At 47.7% G+C, this 10,186-nt stretch overlaps 7 non-coding genes across 7 annotated transcripts; all 7 read left to right on the top strand.

Annotated features, from left to right (window-relative positions):
• The first annotated feature begins 513 nt into the window (after window positions 1–513).
• Window positions 514–704, top strand: LOC142700514 (U2 spliceosomal RNA). The gene has a single exon (XR_012866632.1). It is a non-coding gene; the product is annotated as a U2 spliceosomal RNA (small nuclear RNA).
• Window positions 705–2,008: 1,304 nt separating this feature from the next.
• On the top strand, window positions 2,009–2,199 carry LOC142700515 (U2 spliceosomal RNA). Its single transcript, XR_012866633.1, has one exon. It is a non-coding gene; the product is annotated as a U2 spliceosomal RNA (small nuclear RNA).
• A 1,280-nt stretch (window positions 2,200–3,479) lies between these two features.
• Window positions 3,480–3,670, top strand: LOC142700516 (U2 spliceosomal RNA). Its single transcript, XR_012866634.1, has one exon. It is a non-coding gene; the product is annotated as a U2 spliceosomal RNA (small nuclear RNA).
• A 1,280-nt stretch (window positions 3,671–4,950) lies between these two features.
• LOC142700517 (U2 spliceosomal RNA) lies at window positions 4,951–5,141 on the top strand. The gene has a single exon (XR_012866635.1). It is a non-coding gene; the product is annotated as a U2 spliceosomal RNA (small nuclear RNA).
• A 1,280-nt stretch (window positions 5,142–6,421) lies between these two features.
• LOC142700519 (U2 spliceosomal RNA) lies at window positions 6,422–6,612 on the top strand. The gene has a single exon (XR_012866637.1). It is a non-coding gene; the product is annotated as a U2 spliceosomal RNA (small nuclear RNA).
• Window positions 6,613–7,900: 1,288 nt separating this feature from the next.
• Window positions 7,901–8,091, top strand: LOC142700521 (U2 spliceosomal RNA). The gene has a single exon (XR_012866638.1). It is a non-coding gene; the product is annotated as a U2 spliceosomal RNA (small nuclear RNA).
• A 1,280-nt stretch (window positions 8,092–9,371) lies between these two features.
• LOC142700522 (U2 spliceosomal RNA) lies at window positions 9,372–9,562 on the top strand. The gene has a single exon (XR_012866639.1). It is a non-coding gene; the product is annotated as a U2 spliceosomal RNA (small nuclear RNA).
• Window positions 9,563–10,186: the final 624 nt, after the last annotated feature.

Raw genomic sequence — 10,186 nt, forward strand, 5'->3', positions numbered from 1 at the left:
GACTGACTGAGCCTCACCGTCTTATATAAAGTTCAGACGGAACTTTGCACGTGTCATAGTGGAGCCCTCAGGATTCCAGAGCCAGCTTTCTGACATCATAATGGGGCCTCAGAGATAAAAGCCTGGGCCCAGGCAGTGTTGGTCAGTGCTGCTCAGCAGGCAGCACTGGACTGGACTGGATTACAGCTGATACAAGGTGTGAAGGAACAAGGGGTGGCTGTGGGCATGCACTTGCTGCCGCTGCCAGTGTTTATCTGCATGGCAGCAGGGCATTTGGGCGTTGCCAGGAAGGCGTTTTTATGTAGATTCCTCCTCTTTCAGCACTGCATTGTGGTGCAAGCAAAAGAAGCAAATCCTGTCTGGCTTCCTCTCCGGCCTTTATTCACCTCCCGTGTAGCTGTGAGTGTGTGAGCCTGCAGGGCCCCATGGAATTGCCTAGAAGTAGGCTGAATCGCTGCAAGGGCTGAACAGCAGTATCGGGCAGGCTCGGGCAACGCGCGGCCCGTTCGGGTTATCGCTTCTCGGCCTTTTGGCTAAGATCAAGTGTAGTATCTGTTCTTATCAGTTTAATATCTGATACGTCCCCTATCTGGGGACCATATATTAAATGGATTTTTAGAACAGGGAGATGGAAATAGAGCTTGCTCTGTCCACTCCACGCATTGACCTGGTATTGCAGTATTTCCAGGACCGGTGCACCCTTTCCTTATGTGTTGACTAAAAGCAGATTCCAAAAGTGTTTTTTGTCTTTGCTATTGTTTCTGTCTTTCTGAAGGGATCTCCCCTTTTAATCCCATTATTTCAACACCTGTTGGACAATGCATGAGTGATAATGAGCTCATTGATTAAATGCAATTAATGAATAGATTGCCACCTCTTGTTGTGTGTCGTCTGTGTTTCTGTGTTTCCGGCATTTCACATTGGAACACCTCATTCACCTTCCTTGTCTTCTCTCCGCCCTCCCTTTTAGGTAAGTTAAAGAGCTGCACCTGAGCCAGCCACTGATTGATTGATTGATTGATTGATTGATTGATTGATTGATTGATTGATTGATTGATTGATTGATTGATGCAGCACAACAGTCAAATAGTGGAGTGGAGTAGGGGAACAGCAAACAGCCAATAAAGCAGCCCGCCCGCTCGCCTGCCCGCCACAATGGACCTACCTGTGTACACTAGATGGATGTGATGGAATGTACTGTCGTCCCTACATTTCAAGAAGAAGTAAGAATTGCAGTTGCAACAAAGCCTTGCTTGCCTACAAAGAGAGCAGCAATTTGGATTTGTTACTATGTTACCTAGAAGAATAACAAACTGTGCAAGGATGGAGGTTGTAGGAGCAAGGAGAAGTTGTCTGTAAAGTTGGTGGATGCCTATTTTCCATTTTGCAGTCCCTTGTCTCCCTCTTGTGGCCTCCTGGAGGCAACTAGCTGTGCAAAAAAAAGACAGCCTGGCGGCCGGCTGTTGCAGTGTTGCCCTCTCAGGCAACACTGAGTGACTGACTGAGCCTCACCGTCTTATATAAAGTTCAGACGGAACTTTGCACGTGTCATAGTGGAGCCCTCAGGATTCCAGAGCCAGCTTTCTGACATCATAATGGGGCCTCAGAGATAAAAGCCTGGGCCCAGGCAGTGTTGGTCAGTGCTGCTCAGCAGGCAGCACTGGACTGGACTGGATTACAGCTGATACAAGGTGTGAAGGAACAAGGGGTGGCTGTGGGCATGCACTTGCTGCCGCTGCCAGTGTTTATCTGCATAGCAGCAGGGCATTTGGGCGTTGCCAGGAAGGCGTTTTTATGTAGATTCCTCCTCTTTCAGCACTGCATTGTGGTGCAAGCAAAAGAAGCAAATCCTGTCTGGCTTCCTCTCCGGCCTTTATTCACCTCCCGTGTAGCTGTGAGTGTGTGAGCCTGCAGGGCCCCATGGAATTGCCTAGAAGTAGGCTGAATCGCTGCAAGGGCTGAACAGCAGTATCGGGCAGGCTCGGGCAACGCGCGGCCCGTTCGGGTTATCGCTTCTCGGCCTTTTGGCTAAGATCAAGTGTAGTATCTGTTCTTATCAGTTTAATATCTGATACGTCCCCTATCTGGGGACCATATATTAAATGGATTTTTAGAACAGGGAGATGGAAATAGAGCTTGCTCTGTCCACTCCACGCATTGACCTGGTATTGCAGTATTTCCAGGACCGGTGCACCCTTTCCTTATGTGTTGACTAAAAGCAGATTCCAAAAGTGTTTTTTGTCTTTGCTATTGTTTCTGTCTTTCTGAAGGGATCTCCCCTTTTAATCCCATTATTTCAACACCTGTTGGACAATGCATGAGTGATAATGAGCTCATTGATTAAATGCAATTAATGAATAGATTGCCACCTCTTGTTGTGTGTCGTCTGTGTTTCTGTGTTTCCGGCATTTCACATTGGAACACCTCATTCACCTTCCTTGTCTTCTCTCCGCCCTCCCTTTTAGGTAAGTTAAAGAGCTGCACCTGAGCCAGCCACTGATTGATTGATTGATTGATTGATTGATTGATTGATTGATTGATGCAGCACAACAGTCAAATAGTGGAGTGGAGTAGGGGAACAGCAAACAGCCAATAAAGCAGCCCGCCCGCTCGCCTGCCCGCCACAATGGACCTACCTGTGTACACTAGATGGATGTGATGGAATGTACTGTCGTCCCTACATTTCAAGAAGAAGTAAGAATTGCAGTTGCAACAAAGCCTTGCTTGCCTACAAAGAGAGCAGCAATTTGGATTTGTTACTATGTTACCTAGAAGAATAACAAACTGTGCAAGGATGGAGGTTGTAGGAGCAAGGAGAAGTTGTCTGTAAAGTTGGTGGATGCCTATTTTCCATTTTGCAGTCCCTTGTCTCCCTCTTGTGGCCTCCTGGAGGCAACTAGCTGTGCAAAAAAAAGACAGCCTGGCGGCCGGCTGTTGCAGTGTTGCCCTCTCAGGCAACACTGAGTGACTGACTGAGCCTCACCGTCTTATATAAAGTTCAGACGGAACTTTGCACGTGTCATAGTGGAGCCCTCAGGATTCCAGAGCCAGCTTTCTGACATCATAATGGGGCCTCAGAGATAAAAGCCTGGGCCCAGGCAGTGTTGGTCAGTGCTGCTCAGCAGGCAGCACTGGACTGGACTGGATTACAGCTGATACAAGGTGTGAAGGAACAAGGGGTGGCTGTGGGCATGCACTTGCTGCCGCTGCCAGTGTTTATCTGCATGGCAGCAGGGCATTTGGGCGTTGCCAGGAAGGCGTTTTTATGTAGATTCCTCCTCTTTCAGCACTGCATTGTGGTGCAAGCAAAAGAAGCAAATCCTGTCTGGCTTCCTCTCCGGCCTTTATTCACCTCCCGTGTAGCTGTGAGTGTGTGAGCCTGCAGGGCCCCATGGAATTGCCTAGAAGTAGGCTGAATCGCTGCAAGGGCTGAACAGCAGTATCGGGCAGGCTCGGGCAACGCGCGGCCCGTTCGGGTTATCGCTTCTCGGCCTTTTGGCTAAGATCAAGTGTAGTATCTGTTCTTATCAGTTTAATATCTGATACGTCCCCTATCTGGGGACCATATATTAAATGGATTTTTAGAACAGGGAGATGGAAATAGAGCTTGCTCTGTCCACTCCACGCATTGACCTGGTATTGCAGTATTTCCAGGACCGGTGCACCCTTTCCTTATGTGTTGACTAAAAGCAGATTCCAAAAGTGTTTTTTGTCTTTGCTATTGTTTCTGTCTTTCTGAAGGGATCTCCCCTTTTAATCCCATTATTTCAACACCTGTTGGACAATGCATGAGTGATAATGAGCTCATTGATTAAATGCAATTAATGAATAGATTGCCACCTCTTGTTGTGTGTCTTCTGTGTTTCCGGCATTTCACATTGGAACACCTCATTCACCTTCCTTGTCTTCTCTCCGCCCTCCCTTTTAGGTAAGTTAAAGAGCTGCACCTGAGCCAGCCACTGATTGATTGATTGATTGATTGATTGATTGATTGATTGATTGATTGATTGATGCAGCACAACAGTCAAATAGTGGAGTGGAGTAGGGGAACAGCAAACAGCCAATAAAGCAGCCCGCCCGCTCGCCTGCCCGCCACAATGGACCTACCTGTGTACACTAGATGGATGTGATGGAATGTACTGTCGTCCCTACATTTCAAGAAGAAGTAAGAATTGCAGTTGCAACAAAGCCTTGCTTGCCTACAAAGAGAGCAGCAATTTGGATTTGTTACTATGTTACCTAGAAGAATAACAAACTGTGCAAGGATGGAGGTTGTAGGAGCAAGGAGAAGTTGTCTGTAAAGTTGGTGGATGCCTATTTTCCATTTTGCAGTCCCTTGTCTCCCTCTTGTGGCCTCCTGGAGGCAACTAGCTGTGCAAAAAAAAGACAGCCTGGCGGCCGGCTGTTGCAGTGTTGCCCTCTCAGGCAACACTGAGTGACTGACTGAGCCTCACCGTCTTATATAAAGTTCAGACGGAACTTTGCACGTGTCATAGTGGAGCCCTCAGGATTCCAGAGCCAGCTTTCTGACATCATAATGGGGCCTCAGAGATAAAAGCCTGGGCCCAGGCAGTGTTGGTCAGTGCTGCTCAGCAGGCAGCACTGGACTGGACTGGATTACAGCTGATACAAGGTGTGAAGGAACAAGGGGTGGCTGTGGGCATGCACTTGCTGCCGCTGCCAGTGTTTATCTGCATGGCAGCAGGGCATTTGGGCGTTGCCAGGAAGGCGTTTTTATGTAGATTCCTCCTCTTTCAGCACTGCATTGTGGTGCAAGCAAAAGAAGCAAATCCTGTCTGGCTTCCTCTCCGGCCTTTATTCACCTCCCGTGTAGCTGTGAGTGTGTGAGCCTGCAGGGCCCCATGGAATTGCCTAGAAGTAGGCTGAATCGCTGCAAGGGCTGAACAGCAGTATCGGGCAGGCTCGGGCAACGCGCGGCCCGTTCGGGTTATCGCTTCTCGGCCTTTTGGCTAAGATCAAGTGTAGTATCTGTTCTTATCAGTTTAATATCTGATACGTCCCCTATCTGGGGACCATATATTAAATGGATTTTTAGAACAGGGAGATGGAAATAGAGCTTGCTCTGTCCACTCCACGCATTGACCTGGTATTGCAGTATTTCCAGGACCGGTGCACCCTTTCCTTATGTGTTGACTAAAAGCAGATTCCAAAAGTGTTTTTTGTCTTTGCTATTGTTTCTGTCTTTCTGAAGGGATCTCCCCTTTTAATCCCATTATTTCAACACCTGTTGGACAATGCATGAGTGATAATGAGCTCATTGATTAAATGCAATTAATGAATAGATTGCCACCTCTTGTTGTGTGTCGTCTGTGTTTCTGTGTTTCCGGCATTTCACATTGGAACACCTCATTCACCTTCCTTGTCTTCTCTCCGCCCTCCCTTTTAGGTAAGTTAAAGAGCTGCACCTGAGCCAGCCACTGATTGATTGATTGATTGATTGATTGATTGATTGATTGATTGATGCAGCACAACAGTCAAATAGTGGAGTGGAGTAGGGGAACAGCAAACAGCCAATAAAGCAGCCCGCCCGCTCGCCTGCCCGCCACAATGGACCTACCTGTGTACACTAGATGGATGTGATGGAATGTACTGTCGTCCCTACATTTCAAGAAGAAGTAAGAATTGCAGTTGCAACAAAGCCTTGCTTGCCTACAAAGAGAGCAGCAATTTGGATTTGTTACTATGTTACCTGGAAGAATAACAAACTGTGCAAGGATGGAGGTTGTAGGAGCAAGGAGAAGTTGTCTGTAAAGTTGGTGGATGCCTATTTTCCATTTTGCAGTCCCTTGTCTCCCTCTTGTGGCCTCCTGGAGGCAACTAGCTGTGCAAAAAAAAGACAGCCTGGCGGCCGGCTGTTGCAGTGTTGCCCTCTCAGGCAACACTGAGTGACTGACTGAGCCTCACCGTCTTATATAAAGTTCAGACGGAACTTTGCACGTGTCATAGTGGAGCCCTCAGGATTCCAGAGCCAGCTTTCTGACATCATAATGGGGCCTCAGAGATAAAAGCCTGGGCCCAGGCAGTGTTGGTCAGTGCTGCTCAGCAGGCAGCACTGGACTGGACTGGATTACAGCTGATACAAGGTGTGAAGGAACAAGGGGTGGCTGTGGGCATGCACTTGCTGCCGCTGCCAGTGTTTATCTGCATGGCAGCAGGGCATTTGGGCGTTGCCAGGAAGGCGTTTTTATGTAGATTCCTCCTCTTTCAGCACTGCATTGTGGTGCAAGCAAAAGAAGCAAATCCTGTCTGGCTTCCTCTCCGGCCTTTATTCACCTCCCGTGTAGCTGTGAGTGTGTGAGCCTGCAGGGCCCCATGGAATTGCCTAGAAGTAGGCTGAATCGCTGCAAGGGCTGAACAGCAGTATCGGGCAGGCTCGGGCAACGCGCGGCCCGTTCGGGTTATCGCTTCTCGGCCTTTTGGCTAAGATCAAGTGTAGTATCTGTTCTTATCAGTTTAATATCTGATACGTCCCCTATCTGGGGACCATATATTAAATGGATTTTTAGAACAGGGAGATGGAAATAGAGCTTGCTCTGTCCACTCCACGCATTGACCTGGTATTGCAGTATTTCCAGGACCGGTGCACCCTTTCCTTATGTGTTGACTAAAAGCAGATTCCAAAAGTGTTTTTTGTCTTTGCTATTGTTTCTGTCTTTCTGAAGGGATCTCCCCTTTTAATCCCATTATTTCAACACCTGTTGGACAATGCATGAGTGATAATGAGCTCATTGATTAAATGCAATTAATGAATAGATTGCCACCTCTTGTTGTGTGTCGTCTGTGTTTCTGTGTTTCCGGCATTTCACATTGGAACACCTCATTCACCTTCCTTGTCTTCTCTCCGCCCTCCCTTTTAGGTAAGTTAAAGAGCTGCACCTGAGCCAGCCACTGATTGATTGATTGATTGATTGATTGATTGATTGATTGATTGATTGATTGATGCAGCACAACAGTCAAATAGTGGAGTGGAGTAGGGGAACAGCAAACAGCCAATAAAGCAGCCCGCCCGCTCGCCTGCCCGCCACAATGGACCTACCTGTGTACACTAGATGGATGTGATGGAATGTACTGTCGTCCCTACATTTCAAGAAGAAGTAAGAATTGCAGTTGCAACAAAGCCTTGCTTGCCTACAAAGAGAGCAGCAATTTGGATTTGTTACTATGTTACCTAGAAGAATAACAAACTGTGCAAGGATGGAGGTTGTAGGAGCAAGGAGAAGTTGTCTGTAAAGTTGGTGGATGCCTATTTTCCATTTTGCAGTCCCTTGTCTCCCTCTTGTGGCCTCCTGGAGGCAACTAGCTGTGCAAAAAAAAGACAGCCTGGCGGCCGGCTGTTGCAGTGTTGCCCTCTCAGGCAACACTGAGTGACTGACTGAGCCTCACCGTCTTATATAAAGTTCAGACGGAACTTTGCACGTGTCATAGTGGAGCCCTCAGGATTCCAGAGCCAGCTTTCTGACATCATAATGGGGCCTCAGAGATAAAAGCCTGGGCCCAGGCAGTGTTGGTCAGTGCTGCTCAGCAGGCAGCACTGGACTGGACTGGATTACAGCTGATACAAGGTGTGAAGGAACAAGGGGTGGCTGTGGGCATGCACTTGCTGCCGCTGCCAGTGTTTATCTGCATGGCAGCAGGGCATTTGGGCGTTGCCAGGAAGGCGTTTTTATGTAGATTCCTCCTCTTTCAGCACTGCATTGTGGTGCAAGCAAAAGAAGCAAATCCTGTCTGGCTTCCTCTCCGGCCTTTATTCACCTCCCGTGTAGCTGTGAGTGTGTGAGCCTGCAGGGCCCCATGGAATTGCCTAGAAGTAGGTTGAATCGCTGCAAGGGCTGAACAGCAGTATCGGGCAGGCTCGGGCAACGCGCGGCCCGTTCGGGTTATCGCTTCTCGGCCTTTTGGCTAAGATCAAGTGTAGTATCTGTTCTTATCAGTTTAATATCTGATACGTCCCCTATCTGGGGACCATATATTAAATGGATTTTTAGAACAGGGAGATGGAAATAGAGCTTGCTCTGTCCACTCCACGCATTGACCTGGTATTGCAGTATTTCCAGGACCGGTGCACCCTTTCCTTATGTGTTGACTAAAAGCAGATTCCAAAAGTGTTTTTTGTCTTTGCTATTGTTTCTGTCTTTCTGAAGGGATCTCCCCTTTTAATCCCATTATTTCAACACCTGTTGGACAATGCATGAGTGATAATGAGCTCATTGATTAAATGCAATTAATGAATAGATTGCCACCTCTTGTTGTGTGTCGTCTGTGTTTCTGTGTTTCCGGCATTTCACATTGGAACACCTCATTCACCTTCCTTGTCTTCTCTCCGCCCTCCCTTTTAGGTAAGTTAAAGAGCTGCACCTGAGCCAGCCACTGATTGATTGATTGATTGATTGATTGATTGATTGATTGATTGATGCAGCACAACAGTCAAATAGTGGAGTGGAGTAGGGGAACAGCAAACAGCCAATAAAGCAGCCCGCCCGCTCGCCTGCCCGCCACAATGGACCTACCTGTGTACACTAGATGGATGTGATGGAATGTACTGTCGTCCCTACATTTCAAGAAGAAGTAAGAATTGCAGTTGCAACAAAGCCTTGCTTGCCTACAAAGAGAGCAGCAATTTGGATTTGTTACTATGTTACCTAGAAGAATAACAAACTGTGCAAGGATGGAGGTTGTAGGAGCAAGGAGAAGTTGTCTGTAAAGTTGGTGGATGCCTATTTTCCATTTTGCAGTCCCTTGTCTCCCTCTTGTGGCCTCCTGGAGGCAACTAGCTGTGCAAAAAAAAGACAGCCTGGCGGCCGGCTGTTGCAGTGTTGCCCTCTCAGGCAACACTGAGTGACTGACTGAGCCTCACCGTCTTATATAAAGTTCAGACGGAACTTTGCACGTGTCATAGTGGAGCCCTCAGGATTCCAGAGCCAGCTTTCTGACATCATAATGGGGCCTCAGAGATAAAAGCCTGGGCCCAGGCAGTGTTGGTCAGTGCTGCTCAGCAGGCAGCACTGGACTGGACTGGATTACAGCTGATACAAGGTGTGAAGGAACAAGGGGTGGCTGTGGGCATGCACTTGCTGCCGCTGCCAGTGTTTATCTGCATGGCAGCAGGGCATTTGGGCGTTGCCAGGAAGGCGTTTTTATGTAGATTCCTCCTCTTTCAGCACTGCATTGTGGTGCAAGCAAAAGAAGCAAATCCTGTCTGGCTTCCTCTCCGGCCTTTATTCACCTCCCGTGTAGCTGTGAGTGTGTGAGCCTGCAGGGCCCCATGGAATTGCCTAGAAGTAGGCTGAATCGCTGCAAGGGCTGAACAGCAGTATCGGGCAGGCTCGGGCAACGCGCGGCCCGTTCGGGTTATCGCTTCTCGGCCTTTTGGCTAAGATCAAGTGTAGTATCTGTTCTTATCAGTTTAATATCTGATACGTCCCCTATCTGGGGACCATATATTAAATGGATTTTTAGAACAGGGAGATGGAAATAGAGCTTGCTCTGTCCACTCCACGCATTGACCTGGTATTGCAGTATTTCCAGGACCGGTGCACCCTTTCCTTATGTGTTGACTAAAAGCAGATTCCAAAAGTGTTTTTTGTCTTTGCTATTGTTTCTGTCTTTCTGAAGGGATCTCCCCTTTTAATCCCATTATTTCAACACCTGTTGGACAATGCATGAGTGATAATGAGCTCATTGATTAAATGCAATTAATGAATAGATTGCCACCTCTTGTTGTGTGTCGTCTGTGTTTCTGTGTTTCCGGCATTTCACATTGGAACACCTCATTCACCTTCCTTGTCTTCTCTCCGCCCTCCCTTTTAGGTAAGTTAAAGAGCTGCACCTGAGCCAGCCACTGATTGATTGATTGATTGATTGATTGATTGATTGATTGATTGATTGATTGATTGATTGATGCAGCACAACAGTCAAATAGTGGAGTGGAGTAGGGGAACAGCAAACAGCCAATAAAGCAGCCCGCCCGCTCGCCTGCCCGCCACAATGGACCTACCTGTGTACACTAGATGGATGTGATGGAATGTACTGTCGTCCCTACATTTCAAGAAGAAGTAAGAATTGCAGTTGCAACAAAGCCTTGCTTGCCTACAAAGAGAGCAGCAATTTGGATTTGTTACTATGTTACCTGGAAGAATAACAAACTGTGCAAGGATGGAGGTTGTAG

The sequence above is a fragment of the Rhinoderma darwinii genome, unplaced genomic scaffold (assembly GCF_050947455.1).
Source record: "Rhinoderma darwinii isolate aRhiDar2 unplaced genomic scaffold, aRhiDar2.hap1 Scaffold_1875, whole genome shotgun sequence".
NCBI classification, from domain to species: Eukaryota; Metazoa; Chordata; class Amphibia; order Anura; family Rhinodermatidae; genus Rhinoderma; species Rhinoderma darwinii.